This window comes from Mauremys mutica, chromosome 5 (assembly GCF_020497125.1).
Source record: "Mauremys mutica isolate MM-2020 ecotype Southern chromosome 5, ASM2049712v1, whole genome shotgun sequence".
In the NCBI taxonomy this organism is placed as follows: Eukaryota; Metazoa; Chordata; order Testudines; family Geoemydidae; genus Mauremys; species Mauremys mutica.
Window position 1 is genome coordinate 13,950,582 of NC_059076.1, and position 23,779 is coordinate 13,974,360.

General features: G+C 51.0%; 1 long non-coding RNA gene across 1 annotated transcript; it reads left to right on the forward strand.

Annotated features, from left to right (window-relative positions):
• Positions 1 to 6,431: 6,431 nt before the first annotated feature.
• On the forward strand, positions 6,432 to 23,530 carry LOC123371561. The gene is made up of 4 exons (XR_006579843.1): positions 6,432 to 6,770; positions 15,021 to 15,246; positions 16,431 to 16,628; positions 22,553 to 23,530. It is a non-coding gene; the product is annotated as an uncharacterized LOC123371561 (long non-coding RNA).
• Positions 23,531 to 23,779: the final 249 nt, after the last annotated feature.

Sequence of the window (23,779 nt, forward strand, 5' to 3'; positions counted from 1 at the left end):
GCTTGCCCAAGCAGTGCGGCCCCATCTACACTGCTGTTTTTAGCAGCATAGTGTCCCGCTGCCTCCTAGCTGCTGGAGTCTTTCCCCGTTGCAGGGAAAGGCTCCGGTAGCTGGAAAGACTGCCTGGGGGACACAGCGGGGAAAGGCTCTGTCAGCTCCCCACTGCCAAGTCTTTCCCTGCTTGCCCTACCCCCACCAGAGCCTTCCGCTGACATGTGTAGCAGCACCCCACAGGGTGGGCTCAGCCTGCATTTCACTGTGGCGTATAGCTACAGGTACCCTGCATGCTGCTGCGAGGGGTGTGCAGTGCACCCCGTTCTAAGTTGCTTAAATCCAACATTTGACCTGCAGCTCCCTGATCCCACTTACTGCTGGATACTAAGGCTACGTCTACACTACCCGCCGTATCGGCGGGTAGCGATCGATTTTTCAGGGATCGATATATCGCGTCTCATCTAGATGCGATATATCGATCCCCGAACGCGCTTATATCGATTCCGGAACTCCACCACCGCGAACGGCGGTGGCGTCGTCGATATGGAGAGCCCCGGAGATCGATCCCGCGCCGTGAGGACGGGTAAGTTATCGATATAAGATACTTCGACTTCAGCTACGTTATTCACGTAGCTGAAGTTGCGTATCTTATATCGATTTTTCCCCTTAGTGTAGACCAGCCCTAAGTGTATTCATGTGCCATCCTCTCGGATCTCTAGAACGGTAGGCAGGACTAGATGTACTGTTTTGCAGCACAGGTGAGGAAGGTGGCTGCTCTGGGTGGGTGTTAGGCAGTAGTAAAGTGGGCTGATGGCTCCATTCTTCCTAACTTTGGTAAACAAATCTGTTCCGAGACATTGAGTTCATGTGCACGGCAGTGAGGAGGTGTAATTCCTGACGTGGGTAGACAGATGTGCACTAAAAATAGCAGCGTGGCCAGGAGTCTGTACCTAAGATCTCGGATGGAATTGTACTCGGGTCACTAGCCTGAGCTGCTGCCCATGCCGATCAGAGCTAGAGTGGGTACGTCTGCCCGAGCTGGGAATTACACCTCTCGGCTGCAGTATAGGCCTGTCCTTATCAGTGACAATTGCCACCATTGTAGTTCGAAACCCCAAATGCAAATTAACAGCCTTTCCCCGTGGTACTGTGCTAAGCGTGTTGTGGTGGTTGGACGGCAATTGACAAAGCAAACGCCACTGGACGCTTTGCCTTTTATTTTAATAGGATTTGGGCGGCTGTTCCAGTTTCAGAATAATGGAACAGAGGGGAGCCTACGAAGGCAACAGTGAAGAAAAATCCTTGGTTTTGTCAGTCAATATTAAAACTTGTTGATTGAGTGACCTACCCTGCTGTGTCTAGCTTGGGAAAGTGCAAATCAGTCTCTTTTTTGTATATGTGTATTTATCAATCAGAGTGAAGCTGCTTTTTTTTTCTTTTTTTTTTTTTCCTGTCCTTAAGGTCTGATCTTTAAATTGGTCAGTACAGATCCAAATAGTCATACACGTAATGTGCACAGCCTCTATGCCAGCGGTGTGAGCTGGGCACACGGGTAAACGGCCTTTTTTCCATAGGACACAGGGGCAACATCTGTTATGATTTGCTCCATGTTGCTTTGGAAACCTGCAAAATTAGCATTCCAGCAGAGGCTAATCGATATATTTCCTGGCAAGGAGAAACATTTTGTCTCCAGATTCTTGCAGTGATGGAAGCACAGGCTTGGGCCGTCACTGACTAGTCTAGCAGGAGAACTGGATGTTTTATCTGACGTGACAGATGGGCCGGGGGCATTGCCCTCCTAAATGCCAGTCCTGTCGTCGTCCAGCGAGGGCAAGCTGCAGCTATTGACAGAAAGACAGTAATTGCGCTGCTGAAGGGAGACTCAGCCAAGTCAAAACGCAACTGCTTGGGTCTGCCCAGCGACTGCCACCCTCATTTGGAGCTGTCGCCGCTTGTGCTGAGTAGAGCAAGAATTAAAAATACTACTCCAGGCTCTAAGAACAGCCAGACTTAGCTGCGGGGACGTGCTCTATAGTGCGTGAAATATCCCTGTTTGCTAATGCACGCCAACTCCTTTCTTTAATATGCAGAGGCTTCTTAGAGTTAAGAGCCATTAACTTGGGCCAAGATTTGAAAAAATGGATGCCTGTAATTAATAAATCCTCAAATGTCTGGATTTTCAAAAGAGCTAAGCCCCCCCAGCAGCTCCCCCTGGCTTCTGGGAAGCTCGGCTGTGAGATTTTTATTAAGAATATCGGTGTGGAAAGCTTCTCAACAGCAATGTGAAGCGCAAGTTGCTGCTTGTTCATTAGTAGGATGTCTTAGCGTGTGCTGCAATTTATGCAGAGTTACTGAGTTAATGTACTTAGCTGCTTTCTGCAGGGCTTGCCTCAGTCCCATTTATTTTCCATTCTGATGATCTATGTAGAATTGGATGCTGAGCTTTGATATTTTTGTCCCTCTAAAAGAAGCCCCTACGCATGTACCTTCCTGTTCTAGCTATGGCCATTACTGCTTATTGGAGCTTGGGGGGTGTAATCATTGCATGAAGCAGGCTGAAAAGAATAGTAATGTGGGATTAAAAACTCTCATGTTAGAGAGAATATTTTATGTTCTAGCTGTTTTAGAAGTAGAGGGATGTACCTTGCAAATAGCAAGAGGTATCTCCAGAAGACTCTCTTGAATCACACTATCTATGAGCTGAATTGGGGGAGGGATAGCTCAGTGGTTTGAGCATTGGCCTGCTAAACCCAGCATTGTAAATTCAGTCCTTGAGGGGGCCATTTAGGGATCAGGGGCAAAAATCTGTCTGGGGGTTGATCCTGCTTCAAGCAGGGGCTTGGACTAGATGACCTTCTAAGGACCCTTCCAACTCTGCTATTCTATGAGTTAGGAATACCTTTCCTATTTATACTTGATTCAAAAACAAAATGACAAGGCGTTAAATAATAGTATCTAGGAATCAGGAGGGGTTTTTTTGTGCACGCAGGAAAGATACACAAATTATATTTTCCTTAGAAGAACATGGGTTGCATCTGAAGAAATACAGGTGATGGTGGGGGCTGCAGATCAGAGGAAGGACAGCAGAAGTCACGTTGCCAACTTGGAAAGCAAAGTTCTGGGGCAAGGAGCTTTGCCCTTGTGTCTGTAAAGAGTGTACATGCCTCTATTTCTATAGAAATGGGGCATGGAATGGCAGTGGTGACATGGATAGGAGGTGAGTGGATGGTTGCATACAGAAGCTAAGGGCAGCATGGTCCTTGCATCTCTCTGTGCAAAGAGGTCAAACCTTCAGGAATCATGCGATGAAATAGTCCTTGGACTGACTGCTGCTGCTGCAGCAGTTAAAGAAGTGAATGGACATGAAGTGATACAGCTTGCTCCAGGAATAGGAAAACTATACAGAACTCTTACACCTCTGCTAAGTGCTATGGAAACATTACCTGTCCCTCACCTCAGCCTGCTCCCAGGGGACAGCTGGCCATTTTCTCATGTGCAGGTCTGTGGGAACTGTTTTACAAGCAAAGGAAACCAAATTCCCACTGTTCAGGCCAGTGGGAGAATGCTCTTCCCAATGTGCATAAAGACAGCTGGCTGGAAAGCAGGGATTTCGGTGATATGATGTGGAGAGTCCAGCTGTTTATCTGGAGTCGCTCACTGTGCTGATGAATCTACCTTGCAGTAGCTTATGTACACAAATCCTGTGGTGGTGATGGATTAGCATCTTACAAAATAGATAATCAGAAGCGACGCACAAATAAATTGCTGGATAACTACATAAAGCTATTGCCAATTGTTTTTCCATACTGTTAGTGATATCCTAGATCACGGGTGTCAAATGTACAGGCCCTGGGCTGAGTACGTGGTTTAATGTAGCTGAGGCCCACACAACCTATTTAGACTAGAGAATCTGAACTTTTCTTTAAACCAAAGTCGGTTTCTGGCCCTCCTGGGTGCATAGATGTGGCCTCTGTTACTAGCTGGCAGGTTAAGCAATACCATGGTGTCTTCCTGAGTCTGCAGCAACAGCCAGTGTTATAGAGGCAAGTCTGCTCTCTGAGTGCACAATCAGCCATTGACATGTGCCCGTGGCCAGCTAGGGCCAATGCTGGGGTACTGTGCACCTCTGCCAGGGCGTACCTAATGTTGAACATGTCTTTGAAGTGAGGGGGGAGGAGGGAAAAAGCTGCCTTTGATTCAATACAGCACTTCTCTGTTTAGCACAGGCTGAGGTATGCGACTCTGACCTGTCAGGGCCAGGGTGGACATTTTGTTTCTGTGCTGTCCAGAATGAGAAGGGAATGCATCTGGGTCCCCTCTCCCCATTGCTTGGTTTCCTTAGAGAAATATCAGGCTTCTGCATCAACTGGCACCTGCTGCCTCTCCAAGTATCTCTAGAGTACACCTGGTCATGCATTTTTGTGGAAAAATTTAAAATTATTTTCATTGGCCGGGTTTAGAAGAGAAACAAGTTCTTGTTAACTTGACAACTTTTGTAGACAGGGTTTTCTTCCTGTTTCTACTTTTTCCTCCTCTTCTGTCACAGAAAAAAGGAGACAAAAGAGGGGAGAAAAGGGAAAAAAAATAGAAAATATTTACCGGTTTTAAGAAAGCAAAAAACCAAACAGAACAAACAAAATCCTGCCCAAAAACAAACTTAGAAACACCTTTTATTTTTTAAAGGGGAGGGGTTGTTTTTGATAAAAGGCCATTTTTCAAGAACAACCACAACAAAATGTTTGACAGTTCTGGACCAACTCCATGCTTTTGAGAGTCAAGGTGCTCTCTGAGCATTCCCTGGCTTTGAATTGCTCCAAGCAAATCTGTGAGGATCCACTTATGCCTTTCTGTATACTTCACCCAAGTGAAATAGCTAGACCCAATCAAGGGCTAGGTATTCTGTGTGCCGTCTTCCTTGGCCAAATTCCGCTGTGCTAAATAAATAAAAATGGTAAAAGGGGTCTTCTTTTATTTCTTTAGATTCATATGATGATGTTTAGGCTTTTGATGTTAAATAAAAATATGGATCAAAAAACTATCCCTCCAACTAGATAAGTCATGCCTGGCAAGCTAATCCAGCCTTCCCCTCCAGCTCTTCAATGTCTTCAAAGGAGAAAGCCATGGGCCTTAAAGGCCTAGGTGAGTTCACAGCAAGTTGGGAGTGAATTCCAGTGCTCTGGGATTCTCCATTTATACCAGCAGGGCTTCAGCTCAGGTGCTTCCGCTGATCTTAGCTGGGGAAAAAGCAAAACTCCCACCTGCTCTATGCAATCCTAACGCTGGGGTTCCAGAGGCATGGCTCTGTCTCACCCATCTCGTTCATCTGCTCCGACAGCTTTGGCCAGTACAGGCAGCTGTCAAGGTGCTTCAGTGGGGTTTGACACAGGCCCAGATTTTGCCTTGTCAGATTTCCTGTGTTTATAAGTCCACTAGCAACAATGCTCATCCTTTACCATACACCCGTGTCGAGAGCAATACAAGCGTTTGGAAGGGACCATTGTTATCACTGCATCTGAGCTTTCATAGCACTGGCCAGAGATTATCGGCCAGTGATTTCTGCATCAAGGCCAATAAGCGGGTGAGCTGTAGTGTAGCAGATAGATTCTAGGTACAGTTGGAGGTAATGTGCCAGAATAATTGTTTATATCATTAAAAAGCGAGGGTGTCCTGTGGATTTCTTGGGTTCCCTGTTCATCTTGCTTGCTGCCTGTGGTGCAGGCCTGCTGGGTGGTGGGGAAGGTATTCCACTAGATCTGGTTGGAAATTTTCCAACAAAACAGGTTTGTCACATCCCAAATTTCTCCTGAAAACAAGTCAGCTTTAATGAACTTTCAGGGAATCCCAGGCAGGGTTTCCGCATAGACTTGCCTGCCTCTCTGGCTGCCAGCTCTCTGGGGGGGGCTGAGGGGGAGAGCCTGGTCATGTGGGACACTCCCAGGTTTCCTGGTGCTATGACAGGCCTGTCTTACAGACTGCCAGGGTCCTTGGGCTTCCAGGGTCTGTGGCTCTGGAAGTCCTGGCTTAAGCCGAGGGTCCCAGCTCCATGGCAGGAAGCATGGAAGCCCCAACTTTGATGGGGGCTCAGCTTCTGTCTCTGTAGCAGAGAGCCTGGAAGCCCTGAGATCCCTGCTCTAGCCAGGGCTCTTAGACGAGGCCTGGCAATCCTGTAGGCAGGTTGCCCCTGTGGGACACCGAGGGTTAAGCAGCTGGCTTGCTTTCTGAGTGGGCCTCAGTCAGGGCAGGTGAACGTCATCTCCTAATCTGAATCATCCCAGCACTGCAGCCACCTGCTCCCCTTCCCCTTGCAGGTGGTGCTGGGAGACTAGAGCAGGGGAAAGCACAGAGGGGGGCTGAGGTGGCTTGGAAAGGAGTTTGGTAAGTACTTGCTTTTTTTTTTTTTTTTTTAAATAAAATAAGGGTCAATAACTATGTTCTTGTTTGTGTTCCCTGCTTGAGTCTGAGCAGTGCAATGCTCTGCTGAGCAATGAGTTTGTAAGTCATCTCTGATAGCCTCTGTCCTGGCTCTGGGTGCATCCCCTCAGGTGAGAGGCTGTGGGCTTTTATTTCTCCAGGGGTGGAATACTGCAATTCTCCCTTCCTCAGCCTGGGCCCTGGGCCCCTGCACTTTCTGTATCCTCCCTATTTACCCAGCAGGTCCTACTCTGTCCAGACCACGTGTGGATCTTCCCTGTGGGAGTCTGTGAGCAGGGGCGAGTGCAGCGACCAGGCAGCCTTCTGAAACTAAAGGCTGCTTGTCCTCTCCGCAGCAACCCAGCGTAAGAGAAATAAAGGCTTTTAAACCAACCAAGAGTCTGTCCCGTCCCCCCATTCTGTGATGGTGACCTAGGCAGGCCTAAATTCTTCTGCCAGACCCCAGCCCTGGGTGTCCTGCTTTCTCCAACAACCCCCTTGGCTCTGGAAACAGGGACTCCCACTTCATCGAGCCAGAGTTTCTATGCTCTTGGCAGTTTCCGGGCTTTTAGCTTTGCTTGTCAAACCAGGCTCCTCAGAGTCACTGGCTCTTACCTTCCTGGTTGGGTTTTCCTTATCTTAGTTTCATTTTATGGGGGGACTATATTAATACCACAAAATAGCTTAATAACCACGGCACCATTTTCCTACCTCATTTCAGGGCAGCTCTACTTCTGCCACAATGTGCATCACAGCCTGGCCTGTGGTAAGGTGTCTTCCCAGCCACTCCCTCCTCATTCAGCTAACGCAGGGTTAACCCTTTTGTCATTCTTGTGTCCTGTAAGAAATCTCCTGTTGTTTGCAGGGAATTTTTGCTCTCACTTTTTTCTTTAAGACTAGAAAGGAGAAAAAAAAAAGGTTGGGGCGGGGGACCTCATTTTACAATTGACTCCCCCTGAGCTCGATGGCTTGTGACTCACTATATCCCAGTCCAGCGTTGCCACCTGGGCTTGTGAGTTCCTTGCTCTGGCGATGTCCAGCTTGTTGAGCTTAGAAACTCTGTCCGCTTCAGAAGCGTTTGTAAATTCTTTAGGCCGGGGGGGTGGTATTTGTAAGTGCCCCTGTTGCACCTAACGGATGGGTCATGTTCAGAATGGGTATAATCCCCTAGAAAAATACTTCTGCCTGGGTATGGAGTTGTTTACTTTGACCTTAAAGACTGAACTCACTTTCTTCAAATGTGACCTGGTTTTTAAAGCTTCTCTGGGCTAGCTCCAACCAGTTGACTTCAGTACCATTACCCCTGGCTAAAGGGGGTAATACCATTGCAGTCACTGGGGTTTTAATGTATTTACATAGTGGGAGCTGAGAGACCCTTTGGTTGTGGGTCCAGAACTCCTGGCTTCAGCCGCTTTGGATTGTGTGAGCACAAACGTCCAGCCTGACCGTGGCAGAGGGAAGTGTGAGAGTTTGTCTGTGGATTCTGTCCAGTAACCCTGATAGCAGAACTGGTCTAGTTCAAACTTTCCAAACCTTTCAATGTGATTCCAGGCCCTGAAAATTTCAGCTCCCCCCACCCCGTTTGTTTGGTTCCGATTAGCATGTGAATAGGGGCAAATGGAAACTGCTTCTTGGCTTCTGTTGGGGGCGTGTTGACTTGAGCCGGGAATTGCATATTAATCAGTTAGGGTCTGTCTACGTTGCATTGTAAATCCAGGTCTGAGGGCCCCGGGCTTGTGGGCTTGGTGTTTGCTCAAGTGTGGGCTTGGATTCACACTGCACTGTAAACCCGGGCTTACAATTTCTTGGGCCCAGGTCTCTGGGCCATGCTAACTGTGATGCTGCGCTCTGATTGATTTTATGAAAGTATGCTGATGAGTGTGAATATAATGTAACTGGAATATGCTTCATGCCAAAGGTCTCTTGTAAGGTATCATTACAAAGCTGCTAATCTACGGAATGTGGGCATCATATTTGTATAAATGTATCACTCTTCTAGCAATATGAAATATAACTCTGAGGGCCTATTGTAATTATGCAAAGTGTGGGCCATTAATGGTGGTTTGGAATCTAGATGGCTCCCATCAACCAAGACAATTGACTGTGGATGGCTCTGTTTGCAGGCAGGCCTTCCTGTGAATCAGGTGGGGAGGAGTGAAGGCTTGGGGTCTTACAGTGACATGTGACCATGTCACCTGGTACTGAAATCCATCTTAAGCCTGGTGCTTTTCCATTTAGAAGGGGGCGGGGGACCCAGAGAGACACAAGATTCCTGCCTTGTGCCAAAGATGTATAAGGGGGTGGAACAGAACAAAGGAGGCTGCAATCATGAGAAATCCCCTAGTTACCACCTGAGCTGGAGCAAGGGCTGTACCAGGGGAAAGGATTGTGCCCAGACTAGGGCGGCGTCCAGTCTGTGATAGAAGCTTATTGAAACATCTGAGGGTGAGATTTTATCTGTATTTAGGCATAGACTTGCATGTTTTGTTTTAGTTTGCTTGGTAATTCACTTTGTTCTGTCTGCTATTACTTGGAACCACTTAAATCCGACTTTCTGTATTTAATAAAATCACTTAACTTATTAACCCAGAGTGTGTATTAATACCTGGGGGGCAGGGGGCAAACAGCTGTGCATCTCTCTCTATCAGTGTTATAGAGGGCGAACAATTTGAGTTTGCCCTGGATAAGCTTTATACAGGGTAAAATGGAGTTATTTGGGGTTTGGATCCCATTGGGAGTTGGGCATCTGTGTGTTAAAGACAGGAACACTTCTTAACCGGCTTTCAGTTAAGTCTGCAGCGTTGGGGCGCGTGGTTCAGACGCTGGGTCTGTGTTGGGGCAGACGGGAGTGTCTGGCTCAGCAGGACAGGGTGCTGGAGTCCCAGGCTGGCAGGGAAAGCAGGGGCAGAAGTAGTTTTGGCACATCACTTGGCAATCCCCCCCAGCGGGTTTCTGTGATCCAACCATTCACACTAACGTGTCCACACTGCACTACCAGGGCCGCCGAGGATTCAGGAGGCCTGGGGTCTTTGGCAGCAGGGGGCCCCGCTGCCGAATTGCCACCGAAGACCCAGCACTTGGGCGGCGGGTCCCGGGGCGGAAGGAGCCCCTGCCGCCGAATTGCTGCTGAAGACCTGGAGCGGAGGATGCTCCGGGGGCCCGGGCCCCGTGAGAGTTTTCCGGGGCCCCCGGAGCGAGTGAAGGACCCTGCACTAGGGGCCCCAAAAAACTCTCGTGGGGGCCCCCGCAGGGCCCGGGGCCTGGGGCAAATTGCCCTCTGGGCGGCCCTGTGCACTACCCAGTCCTGACTCACCTCTGCAGCTTGACCTGTGTCCCCCTGCAGAATGACGGGGCTTGGGCTCAAGTCACGGCGGAACTGGGGCTCTGACCTGCCCCCTAGCAGAGTCACAGGACCTGAGCCAGGTCAGACTGGTTTGTTGGTAGATGGGAGGGCGGCTCGGGCTCAAACCTGGGCTAGCATGCAGTGTAGACACCCCCTTAGTTACCAGGTCTGTACGTCTAGCCCAGACAAGGCAGACTTGCTTGCTGCTAGCTGTGCTTAACCCTCGGTTGCATACAATGGGTGTGTCCTGGAGCACCAGTTTGTCCTGTCTCTGTTACACTCCAGTCCTTTTTGTGGATACGTCACGTGTGAATTAAAATGTGTGAGAACATTCCTAAAAGCCTGAGCGTAGGCGAGCCCTCGGACTGGGGATCTGCCAGCCCTGCTGGTGTCAGGCTCCTGCCCCCGGCATGCCAGCACTGGCTCCGTTGTACATGGGTGACCCTGGGTCCTTACTGGCACATCAGGGCTGCGCTGACATCCAAGGTTTTGCAATGTTGCTGGGGTGCTGTGAACCCTGGTCCCTTTACCCAGCCTGGGATCAGGCCCTCAAGCGGCATACGATTTCTGACCAGTGACAGGTGCTTCGCCCCAGCCTGCCAGTAAACGCAGCTACTGACCAGCTCCCCCTCTCCCGTGGCTGCCATGATGGTCCCTGCTGGCCATTGGCCCACCTCTGTCCTAGCTACCAGCTTCCCCGGGTGCTGTAGGTTCTACCCACGCTGCTCAGCAATCTCCCCCCAACCTGTGGCCGCTCCCCAGTCAATGACCAGTGCCGTCTCCCAGAAACCACAGCATTCCCCCGCCTCCCCAGGCGCGCTGTGCTCAGCTGGCTCTCAGGGTGCTGGCGCCCCGTCCCGGGGACGGAGACGCTGACCCTACAGAGCACAGGAGCTCACTTTGCTATGAGCTGGGCGGAGCAGGAGGGAGCGTGGTGAGGATTCGCCAGGCAGTCTGGAGACCCTCAGACTTACGCAGGCTAGACAAGGGATTCCTCTGCTGACTCTGGGCTGGAGCCCTCCGGCTGCCCTGCTCCCGGTGGGCAAAGCAGGAACAGGAGTGGGGCTGCCTCAGTCCCCCTTCCTCGAGCCCCAGGCTGGTCTGTGCACCACCAACCCACCGCCATGGCCTGACCCTGGGGATTACACGCTTGACGGCGTTTCCAGTGGGGAGGTTGCTGACTCCTCCCTGGCCCCATGCTCATCCTGCCCCAGTGGCTATTGAGTGGCAGCTGAACTAAGCAGAGGTGGGAGTCACTAGGCAGTGGGGGAGCTGTAGGGTATAGCTTCTCCTGTGCTGCATGGCCCCGCTTGGGTACTGGGGGAGCCTGCTGGTTACAGGGCAGGGGAGTGCGTGGCCCTTAGTCCAGCTAGAAACTGGGGAGCACCATTGATTCCTGCCAGCAGAGGGCACCCAAATGCTTCCATTGCGATGAAACGTGTTCCCCATGGCATAGCCGGCTCCTGTCCTTAGCAGGCTCGCTTCTTCCTCGGGCTCTGGCCTGGAGGCAGCTGGATTGTTACTCTGCATAACAGCGCCTGGAACAGGGCAGAGCCAGCACGCGCTACCCGCATCAGACAGGCCTCGGCTTCCATGCTCATCCTTCAAGCAGGCCAAAGGAGCAGCCCGTCACGGGTCACCTGCACCATTACAGTATTAACCACGGGTGCCTGCAGGGGGCATCGCCCCGCCCCACCCCAGTCCCAGCTGCAGAGAGGTCTGGCTGCCCCATGCCTGGAGCAAGCAAGTCTGCAGCGTTCTGGAGGTGCACAATGCGGGGAGGGGAGTGCGGGAATCCTGTAAAGCAGGGGTCCCCAACCCCCGGGCCGTGGACCAGTGTCTCCACATCAAGCGGCATGTCTCCGGCGGGGCCCCTGAGCCCCACTCCCTCAGAGCCGCGTGGTGAGGGGGTGGGGCTGCGAGCTCCAGGCTGAGCTCAGCTGCCTCCACTCGGCGTGGAGCTCCCAGCCCCGCCCCCTCACCACGCGGCTCTGAGCGGGACGGGGCTCAGGCCCCACCAGAGACACGCTGCAGCTGTCGGGCGAGGCGCTGAGACTCCGGGTGACGAGGGAGCCGGGGGTAAGAGGCTGGGGCCAGCGGGGTTGGCTAAGGGGCAGGGAGTCCTGGGGACAGTCAGGGCACAGAGAGGGGGCGGAGGTTGGGGGGGCGGTCAGGGGGCAGGGAATGGGGGGGGTTGGTTTGTGGGTGTTCCGGGGGGGATGGGTCTGTCAGGACTCAGCGAGGGGGTGATAGGGGTTGGGGCATTCAGGGGACAGGGAGCAGGGGTGGGGTCTCAGGGTGGTGGTTGGGAGGGTCTCTGGAGGATGGTGAGGGGACAAGGAGCAGGATGGGTCGGGGATTCTGAGGGGGGCGGGCAGTCGGGGGGGCAGGAAGTGGGTGGGGGTCAGATAGGGGGCAGGGCTCCCAATAATTCTGCATTATGGTCAGTTGTATAATTATTTCATTATATATTACAATAATAGAAATAAAAGTACAAAAATAAATGTAATGCGCTTGAATCGTCCCAAAACCATCCCATAGGTCCGTGGAAATTTTTTTTTCTACGAAACCGGTCCCTGGTGCCAAAAAGGTTGGGGACCGCTGCTGTAAAGGAAAAGCTGCTTTTCAGCTTGAGAATATTTGAGGTTGAAGTACTCGTGAGGGGCATTCTTCCTCCGCCCTGCTGTTCGGTTTCTTGGAGGATGCTGGTGCACCAGAGGAGTGATGGGGTGTTTGATGTGAATCCCTTGCTAGATTTCAAATACCACTGTATTAGGGTGAGCAGACAGCAAATGTGAAAAATTGGGACGGGGTGGGGGGTAATAGGAACCTATATAAGAAAAAGACCCAATAATCGGGACTGTCCCTATAAAATTAGGACATCTGGTCACCCTGCACTGCACTGTGTGTCTCATTTCCAATTCATCCAACAGGTGTATCCAAGTGCAGTAGCTGCTGCCAGGGGTGAGGAGGGCACTCTTGGCGCTGAAAATCCCTATATCCTGGGGTCCGCGGCCCAAAATCCAAGGCACTCTAAGCGGTGGTGCTGGGGAATGTCAGGCGAGGTGGGTCAAATCCTGCTTCCATGATGTCAAAAGCTGAACTCCCGTGTGTGAGACCAGATTCTCTTGCCCCTGAAATCGGTGGGAGTGGAGGTCCCAGGCAGAGGGGGTGGAGTTGCAGCAGCCAACAGGAGGGCGGCGGGTACAAGCTTTTGGCAGCTAAAGAGGCTTTTATAGTCTAATTTTAATTGCTCTCCTGGTCCAGCTCCGGCGCTGCGCCCTCAGCATATTAGTTCCATCCTGGTGGACTCGTGCTGAGCTGCTGACATGGCATTTGCACTGACATGCTCTTCCCTTTCAACTTGGCCCTGCAATGCTGATGTAAAATGAGCCTCTCCAGGGGAGGTCTCCATCTGTGGGGAACGCCGTCCGTGAGCACCAGCTTCGTGGCTCCAGAACTCGAACTCGGCACTCTCTCTTTTAAAGTAACGTTTGTCAAGCCCTACTGACCCCCTCATCCCGACTGGCTAAGTCACAAGAGGAATCTACCTTGTAGGCTGTGTGAGGTGCCCACGTTCCAACTCTGGGACATGGGGCGGCAGCGCCTGCAGAGAATCTACCTGGTGTGACTCTGCCTCTTACCCAGTTCACTCTACTCTTGCAGTAGGGCCAGCACAGCTAACGGTGTCTCAAAGGTCTGTTGCTGGTTTGTGATTCTCCTCTTCTAGATCAATCAATAAATGGCCATTTGTAGCCATGTGGACTTTTGGCCTGGAGGTCACAAATACCCGTTGGCGGGGCATGACCCCCCCCCCTTCCCTACCTCGTGCTAAAGGAGAGGGGGGTTCCTGGCTGGATGGGAGGGTCTGGGTGTCCCGGTGTGGCAAAGGCTAAGAGTCGTGTGTCTAGCAGGCACTTAGGAGCATTACGATATTTCTGACCTTGGCCAAAACATGTCCCTTAATCGGGAGAGGTCTCCCTTGGCTTTGCTCGAGGAAGATCAGGCAGGACCTGTCGTTCGTTGTACTGCTTTTGAGGCCTGTTTGAAACAGCTTCAGTAATTCAAGTCTAATGCGAAATTACTCTGCCTCTGAGATCGTGGGGAGGGCGTTTTATGTTTGTGAGTTTGTACCAAACCCTAGACTGGCTGGGCTGTAAAACCCCAGTGTAACACACAGGGTGCACGAAGGCACCTGTCAGTTCCCAGGGCTGAGGGGAGGGCTGGGAATTCCTGATGCTCTGAACCATTCCCCACAAGGCAGGCTCTGGAATCAGGCGGGCTGGGGTCGTTTGGGATCAGACACATCCTTACAGAGGGTGAGGGAGATCTTGCGCCAATAGTAAACAGGCCACGTTTGTCCAAGGATAACTATGTCTGTCTTTCTCTCTCTGGTGGTTGGAAATGAAGCTTAGGGTGCCCAGGAAGGGCAGATGGCTGTGCTCTGAGCCCACCACAGATGGCTGTGCTCTGAGCCTGCAGGAGGGGATACTCCTTGAAAGCAGCATTTTCTGCTTCCCTTTTCCTGTGTCAGCGTCCACATTTCTCTTGGGGAACAGGCCACTGAGCCCTGTTGGTGCTAAGGCATGTCGCTAACAAAAATTCCCACCACTGCTGTCACGATGGATGGCTCCATCTTTCTGAAACAGGTTGTTTCCATTTAAACAAAACGGATACAACTAGACCCAAACAGCTTCCACTCAGCTTGAGTCCCAGCTTTGTCTGTTTACTCACCACCCCACCCCTGTCTAGCATGCCTGATGGCATATAGCACTGGTTCTCAACCACAGGCACATGTATCCCTGGGGTATGCAGAGGTCTTCCAGGGGGTACATCAACTCATCGAGATATTTGCCTTGTTTTCTAACAAGCTAGATAAAAAGCACCAGGAAGTCAGTACAGACTAAAATTTCATACAGACACTGACTTGTTTATACTGCTCTATATACTGTACACTGAAATGGAAGTACAATAGTTATAAAATAAAGCAATTGGAATGTAATTCTCTGGGAAAAATGAGAGAGCACGGTGTCAGTAATAGCGCTGTGACGGTTTTCTAGTTCCATGTCTGATTTCGTAAGCAAGTAGTTTTTAAGTGAGGGGAAACTTGGGGTGTGCAAGACAAATCAGACTCCGGAAAGGGGTCCAGTAGTCTGGAAAGGTTGAGAACCGCTGGCATACAGTGAAATCCAGTGGGTGAATAACATACTGCGGGTAGACGTGACAGTTGTTCAGGCTAGTTCAGCCACCTCCTTCTTGCTCTGATCCCCAGTGCTGCGTCTCGCTCTTGCCTGGCCTCATTTGAGCCCTGTGGGGATGGGGAGTCACCTGACGCCGCCTCTGAAGTGACACTCTCTTCATTCACCTCGGTCTGGGTGAGCAGTCCCTGATCTGACACAGCCAGGAGCATCACTGTACTGGGAGAAGCATCAGACTGGAGCAGGGAGGCCAAGCCGCAGGGTGTTGGCTCTGCTGGAGGCTGTGACTCCACTGATAAGGTAATCCGGCCCTGCTGCTCCTTGAGGCTGGGGGCGGGGGGGCTGGTAACTCACTCCCAGCCAGTGCCATGGAAACAGCGGCATTACCCCTCCAGACTGGAGGATACAGTGGAAATCGGAGGGGGTGGAAGGTGTAGAACTTGGTGGCCAATCCACCAAGGGCCTCTCAGTACTCAGGGTTTTAACCCTTAGTGCTGTAAGTGCCTTCCTGGGGCCTCACTAAGCCTGCGAGGCCCCTAGCTAGAACGGGGACTCTCCTTGCATTGGCGTTGAGTGGGTTCCAGCTCCCTGTCTGGGGGGGAGGTGCTAAGCGTGCCTGGCGCGTGCATCTCCTTCTTTGTGTAGCAGCAGGTCTAGCTAGGCCAGCGTCCTCGAGGTCCGGGCTCCCTCTAGGCCCACGCGGAGCCCGGTGGCCATCTGAGGCCTCGCAGCACAGAGGCCCTTCTGAGCTCTTGGCTCTGCTGGGCCTGGGGTACCCACGTCTAGGCACGTCCTCCCCTGAAGGCCTTGCTGGGACAGCGGGTCGTGACTTGGTCCCCTGAGACCACCAGGCACTCCTGTCTTCAGAATTAGGTCTTCCGGATACAATTCCCTTCTCGCCAGAGGGGCACTAGGCTGATGTTTGAGATGTTCCTGGGGAGGAAGCAGGGTGTGGTGGCATGGCCGCTGGACTAGGACCTGGCTTCTATTCCTGGCTCTGCCACTGATTGGCTGTGTGTCCTTGGGTGTGTCATTTCACCACGCTGCCGGTTTCCCCTCTCACCCTTTGCCTTGTCAAGTCTGGCTGCAGACTCTTGAGTGTGGAGAGGCTCTCCCTGGGCACGTACAATATCTAGCACAATGGGGCTTTGATCTACCTTACACTGCATACGAATACAGCGTTCCCCCTTGTGTCTCCAGTACCAGGCACGCTAGTGTGGAGCTTGCAGGCTCTGTAGGCTGCAGCTACCAGAAGGTGACCTGCTCACACGTGTACGTGAGTGGGTTTGACATTCTACCCGCTGCTGTAATATAATGAACTTCCTTCAGCATTCTCCCTGCATAAAAAGAGGGGACGCTTTGGCTTTGCTTGCGGGGGCTGGGGTTTGAATGGTGTTGGAAGTGGGGGAGCAAAGAGAGAGGCTCATTTCTGGGCATTAGAACAGTCAAGCTAATTTTTGACTGTCCCTCTTGGTGTCTCAAAGGCCTGTGTAACAAGCACCCGAGATCAGGGATGGAGCCTCTGAAGCAGATGGAGGGAGTTACGGAACTGCTCTCCCTCAGACTATCAGTAAGGACACTCCTTTTCCGAAGGATGATGTTTAGCACATTCTGGGAGAGGGTTGAGCTCTCCTGAAAGATACCGGTTTAGAACAGGACACCACCTTCTGTTGTGTAACCAGGTAACAAAACACGGGCTCATGTTACTTGCAAACGAGGCATTTGACGTAATGCAAGCGTTGCCAGGGTTATTATCTGTGTTTAGTATTTGGGAGGTCAATACATGGCTAAAGCAAGGGAAGTCTTGACCCAGGTCATTCTGCACGGGACCCAAACCTTTTCAGAAACTACTGCTGGCCCACTTCCAACAGGACACTGCGTGTCTCTGCAAACCAATGGCGTTAAAGGACAGACATGTGATGAGTCCATCTTGTCCCCCTGCCACACAAAGTGTGGTCCTTTTACCCAGGACTTGCACTAATTTCGATGGGGATTTGTGAGCTGTGACACAATGTCAGCTCTTTGCTGCCTCCTTGTGGTGCCATGCAGCCATGAGACACAGCTGTGGGGGACAGTCTGCAGAGGAATTAAGTCCCTTGGGGGGAATTATTGTTCCCTATATTTTATTTCAGGGGTTGCCCATGGAGGTACCCAGAGGATCCACATTCTGAAGCTTTGGCTCTCCACAGGACCCACAACAGATAGAAGATGTTAACACAGATGCCCCTTGCCTCCTCTCCATCACCCTGGCCCCAAAGTCAGGTGCTTTGCCAAAAAAAAAAAAAGTGCCACTAGCTGGGGAAAAGACATGCATTTCCTTCTGGGGGCGGGGGAATGTAAAGAAGTCCGATTTTGGCCCTGGGATTTGGCAAAGCAGAGCGGCTCACTGAAAAGGGTCAGTTTCCCCAGTGCTAGGGAAAATGTGTTCTCGAAGCCCATACTAAATAACAGCAGCATGACTCGTGGTCTCGTTACTCCGCCAGGGCCGCCCAGAGGGGGGGCAAAGGGGGCAATTTGCCCCGGGCTCTGCAGGGGCCCCCAAGAGAACAGCTGAGGCTCCCGCCTCCGCCCCTCTCCTGGAGCCCTAGCGCATCAAGCGGGGTGTCTCCGGCGGGGCCCCTGAGCCCCGCCCCGCTCAGAGCCGCATGGGGAGGGGGCGGGGCTGGGAGCTCCGGGCTGAGCTCCGCTCCCTCCGCTCGGCGGGGAGCTCCCAGCCCCGCCCCCTCACCACGCGGCTCTGAGCGGGACGGAGCTCAGGCCCCGCCGGAGACACGCTGCGGCTGTCTGGCGAGGCGCTGAGACTCCGGGTGAGGAGGGAGCCGGGGGTAAGAGGCTGGGGCCGGGGGGGTTGGCTAAGGGGCAGGGAGTCCTGGGGACAGTCAGGGCACAGGGAGGGGGCGGAGGTTGGGGGAGCGGTCGGGGGCAGGGAATGGGGGGGTTGGATCGTGGGTGTTCTGGGGGGGGTGGATAGGGTCAGGGCCGCCCAAAGGGGGCGGGGCAAGAGGGTGCAGGAGCTTCTTCGCTCCTGGTCTTCGCCAGCGGGGGGTCCTTCCGCTCCGGGGCGGAAGGACCCCCCAGTGGCGAATTACCGCCGAAGCGGGACCCGCCGCCGACGTGCAGCCCGGTCTTCGGCGGTAATTCGGCGGCGGGGGGCCCTTCTGTTCCGGGACCCGCCGCCAAAGTGCCCCGAAGACCCGCGGCGGGGACACACAGAGGGACCTAGACAAAATAGAGGATTGGGCCAAAAGAAATATGATGAGGTTCAACAAGGACAAGTGCAGAGTGCTGCACTTAGGACGGAAGAATCCCATGCACTGCTACAGACTAGGGACCGAATGGCTGGGCAGCAGTTCTGCAGAAAAGGACCTAGGGGTTACGGTGGACGAAAAGCTGAATATGAGTCAACAGTGTGCCCTTGTTGCCAAGAAGGCTAATGGCATTTTGGGTTGTATAAGTAGGGGCATTTCCAGCAGATCGAGGGATGTGATCATTCCCCTCTACTCAGCACTCGTGAGGCCTCATTTGGAGTACTGTGTCCAGTTTTGGGCCCCACACTACAAGAAGGATGTGGATAAATTGGAGAGAGTCCAGCGGAGGGCAACAAAAATGCTTAGGGGGCTGGAGCACATGACTTATGAGGAGAGGCTGAGGGAACTGGGATTGTTTAGCCTGCAGAAGAGAAGAATGAGGGGGGATTTGATAGCTGCTTTCAACTACCTGAAAGGGGGTTCCAAAGAGGATGGATCTAGACTGTTCTCAGTGGTAGAAGATGACAGAACAAGGAGTAATGGTCTCAAGTTGCAGAGGGGGAGGTTTAGGTTGGACATTAGGAAAAACTTTTTCACTAGTAGGGTGGTGAAGCACAGGAATGGGTTACCTAGGGAGGTGGTGGAATCTCCTTCCTTAGAGGTTTTTAAGGTCAGGCTTGACAAAGCCCTGGCTGGGATGATTTAGTTGGGTTTGGTCCTGCTTTGAGCAGGGGGTTGGACTAGATGACCTCCTGAGGTCCCTTCCAACCCTGAGATTCTATGATTCTATGGAGTCAGCACCTCCCTCCCGCTCGCCTCCTTACCTGAATATCGGGACAAATGGCGTCCCGATCGCACATTGAGCGGGACGTGGGACAAAGGATTAAATATCGGGACATCTGGTCACCCTATCGCTATTGATGTCCTCGGTCTTTGATGTAGTAAGTTTTCCCAATCTCTATGATAGGCTTGTATGTAGCGCTCAAGAAATGGCTTGTAATAGTTCTGCGCTTCCTTTAGCGCTGTGATCGTTGTGCTCCAGGTGTTGTATCTGGGCACTAGGGTGCCAACCCAGCCTAACGCTTAAGCACATGCTTGCTAAAAATACTGCCTACAATTCGAGGAGCTCTGGCTCCAGCAGGGCCGTGAGCAGGGCGGGGCGAGCAGGGCAGCTGCCCAGGGTGCAAAGCCATGGGGGGTGCAGGGTGGAAAAGTAAAGAAAAACGCCAGTAGGATTTGCAAATATGCTTGCTTACCCCAGATGCTAAAATGCCTAGTTACAGCTCCGGGCTCCAGGGTAGCAACCCCTTCTCTGAGCAAGGACAGCATAGAAACGTGGGGTGGGGCGGGGGAAGGTGCAGCAAAGTCTGAAATTGCAGCGTTGATGTCTACAGTCTGCTCCCCCTTTCTGCAGCCGATACCGGTGGTGCTGCTGCTGTTCCCCCAGCGCACCGGCTGGGTGTGAGACACACTTCTCTGTTGTAGGAATGCGATGAGCATGAGCCAGTACAATCGCTCTGTTTTCTATTTAACGTTCTGATGAAATACAGATTTAAAGAGGCAAGAACTCTGCCTCCAGGCAAAGCCCTTGTTTATCCCAGTGCCAAGCTTCATAACCATAACTACTGGTCCCCATTTCTGTGACAAGAGGGATATAATGGAAGTGCTGACAAAGGTGCTAGTGTGAATGGGACCAGCATTGGGGTGTTTGCATCAAATGCTCCAGCACTGGTATTGATACACCTGGTAAGTGTAAACAGCGCTATCTCGGAAGCTGATGGTACCTATTACTGATTTGAAAAGCACCATATAAATAATGTGAAATCTCCAATTTGCACCTCTGAGTAGGGTGTGTGTGTGTGTGTGTATTGTGTATGCACTCTTCTTTAATTTCAGCTTAATTTGAAATTAATATCTGTCTCGAATAAAGACACATTTCACCTTTGGAGGGGAGGAGGGAACATCTTTGCATGACTACACAGTTGGCGGTTTGAGGACACTGAGTTGCAAATCAAATAGAAGGGTCATTACACATAATGAAGGGACTTCACAGGGAGGCGCTAAACGATGTACTGTATATGTTTATGGGAACTGTAGAGGGCTGAGAGAAAGCCACACGTGTGTGTGACAAAGGGCAATGCTGAATTAAAACGCACCTTCTAGCAACCATTTCCATAATACTCTTAAGAAAATGATTTCCTGTTTTTGCTGGGAAAAATGTTGTTAGTTCATTTGTCTAGCAAATTATATAATTATGGTCTCACGCACAGCAGCTGCGAGGAAGCTGCAGACAACTGGAGAGCCAAGTAACCTTTAACTGAGTTTGCTGCTAATTATAAAACCGAAGTCCAGAACCCAGCAAGCTTTAAGCGAGGCCTTCGTAGTCTCTGAACAAGAGAAATTCCTCTGGAGGCTCCATACACAAAACGAAGCGCTGAAGGATAATTATGGTTCACCTGAACAGCGGTTCCTTTGGCAGAAAGCTTCAGGACGTTGTCAGCTTCAAAAGCCTGTTTTGTAAGGAGCGGCTTCCTCACCGCTTTTACTAACACCTTAGATTGAAACTGAAATTTGACTTTTTGCCAGCTACGCTGTTAGTGTTCAACATTTCCCTCCACTTGGGCAGGGTAGAGATTGGGCAGTTTCACGTTGTTCTCACAGCCTGGTGACAGCTGCAGCTTCAGCTTGTCTCACCCTTGTGTGCACGCCCACCCCACCCAGGTAAAAAAATACCCAGTGGAAACACTTGCCCATGTGGTGCTAGTTTCTGGGCATTATGGCTTGTTCTAGGTGGAGCTCTGTTTATCTTACAGCGATCGTCAGTGAAGGGTGTGTCACACCCAGGAGTGTGTGAGGTTTAACCCAACTCATAACAATACCAAGGGGATGGGTACTCTAGGAGAAGCCATACCGGAAAGGGATGCTGGGACCACCTTCTTTAAAATTCTGTTACTTAATTGAAGGGAGGGTTGGGCTGATAACTCTCTCTGGTGGAGCTGCTCATTCTCTAGATGTTGCTAATGTTGCCTGACTGACTGACAGGGTGCTAGTGGACCTTGGTGAATATGGGGTGTAACTGTGCCTCAGTGGGTCACAACTGAGAATACCAAATTCAGGACAAATGGCTGAAAAATAGGGCAGACACACCCCAAAACTGGTGGTTATTCTCCCATGAGATATACCAAACTAGCAACAAAAGTAAACTTCTGTCTCATCACACTGGCTAACAAGTAGTCAGAAAAGCTGTTTCCTTCGGTATCCCAGTCCTTGTATCACCACCAAAAACACTAGACTTAAAGATGAGTGGTTCTTTAAAACCAATTTAATCAGATGAAAGGTTCTTCTGATCCCAAAGGACCATCCATGCACCCAGATCAATATAGAACTCTAGGGTGACCAGACAGCAAATGTGAAAAATGGGGACGGGGGTAAGGGGTAACAGGAGCCTATATAAGAAAAAGACCCAAAAATCAGGACTGTCCCTATAAAATCAGGACATCTGATCACCCTATACAACTCAGATCTTACCCAATAATCACGCTGTTGCCAAATCCTTTAGTATCTAAAATCTAAAGGTTTATTTATAAAAAGAAAGACAGGTGAGAATTGAAATTGGTTAAAAGAATCAAATACAGTAACTGCAAAGTTCTTGGATCAGGCTTGTAGCCATGATGAAATAAACTGCTGGCTTTAGTCAAGTCTCTGGCTGCTTCCAAATCACTGGAAGGTCCTCAGCCCATTGGTTAGATGCTCCCATTAGAATAAATTCATAGTCCAGAGGTTTGATCAGGAAAGAGGCAAAATGGAACTGTTTCCAGGGCCTTTTATAGCTTCTGCCAAGTGAAGGGAATCCCATTGTTCTCACTGTGGAAAATTACAGGTGGTAAGATGGTGTTTGCAGTCATGTGAGCAAGTCACATGTCCATGCACGGTTTCGCTTAGTCATAGCAGAAGCCGTTACCTAAACTCCAGATGGAACATTCACAGGAAAGTCCATTCATTAAGTGGTGCACTGTGAGTTGTGTGTGGCTTGATGAGCCACTTGACTTGAATAGTTCCTTCAAGATGTCCAGGCTAAATACCTTGTGGGTGTTAACCCAGGAGCAAACATATTTGAAATCCAGGTATAGAGCCAATGCTCACAACTTCAAATACAAAAATGATACATGCGTACAAATAGCACAATCATATCTAGCAAATCATAACTCTTCCATCGACCCCTTACTTGACATCATTTGTACAAGATTTGTTACAATTATAGAACAGTGGTAGCAACAATGATTTTACATGGTCATATTTAATATCAGATAACGTCACAAGGGGTTAACCTCAGCTCCCTGCTTGCTCTCTTGATACAGATGCTGGGGGAAGGACTGCAAACTGGCTGCCTGGGAGATGGTCTCGAGCCTTTGGGAAGGTAGAACTTCACGTCTACGCACTTTGTTTGGCGTTGAACAGTGGTATGTTCTGCGCACTCTTTTTAAAGGAGGAAGTCTTGTGGGCTTTCTCATCTGGAGTGATGCCACTTGTCCTTGGCCTCTGAGCTCTAATACAAAGGGTTTCTCATAACTTACTGAGTGACGGTGATTTTTGTGGCAGCCTCTTGTTACAACAATGGTGGCAAATCACAGGCATCTTATTCCTACTGAGATGAGTGGCCTTGGGGTGCTGCTGTTGCTATGGGCTTCGAAACCCACACTTGGGGAGAGACTCCAAAGTCTGCGGGGTTGGCATCCCTGCTGATAGTCCCCAGACAATTATGGCCGTAGTAATAGAATGAACAAGCTTTCCCACATGGCTTTGCCATAGCCTCTTCCTTCTAACTTGCAGCGAGATCAGATTTCTGCTATTCCAGACTGGGGCTTCTCTAAGCAGCCAGGTGCTTGGCTTTGTGACATGGCCGAACGTTCACTTGTAAGTAGCTCGGAAGGACCAATTTCATTTGCAAACTAAAACAGGTGAACTTCTATTGCTGCCCCCACTGAAGTTGCTGTGATGCTCTTGTTTCCCTGAAATCAAGGGATGGTAACATGTACCTTGTACAATCCATGCCCCAGCAGACGCACTTGATATGTTGGCAGCGATGGAACTAAACTCCAGTTCGCAAATGTGTTAAACTGGTTTATTAACCAACTGCCCCGGCAGTCACTCTGTGTCATGCTGTTTCCATTAAAGTGTCATCGTTTGGGAAATGAAATTGCTGTAGCTAGCTGTCCAAAGTGACAACCTCCTTCCTACTGGTAGTATAATGTTTCCATGGAAAAACAAGAACCAAAACGGTAGCTCCCATCAGTTTGGAGGAAGGCAGAATCACCGGCCTGCTGCATGCTACCAAAACTCCCCCTGTTCGGAAGAGAGATAGAGGTTGTTGTTCCAGGACACTGAGTTTGTTTACACTCTTATGGGAGCTCAGCCTTGTGAAATGGAAGGCCCTAAGATCAATTAACTTTACAAGACCCCTGTGGGGGAGGGACATGTCACTCATGGGAAAGCTGAGGTGTGGAGACTAAGTCATTGATGGTGTGTGACTTTGTGGAAGTCAGGAGTGGACCATACACCTCCCAGCTGTGAGTCCAGTGTCTTCA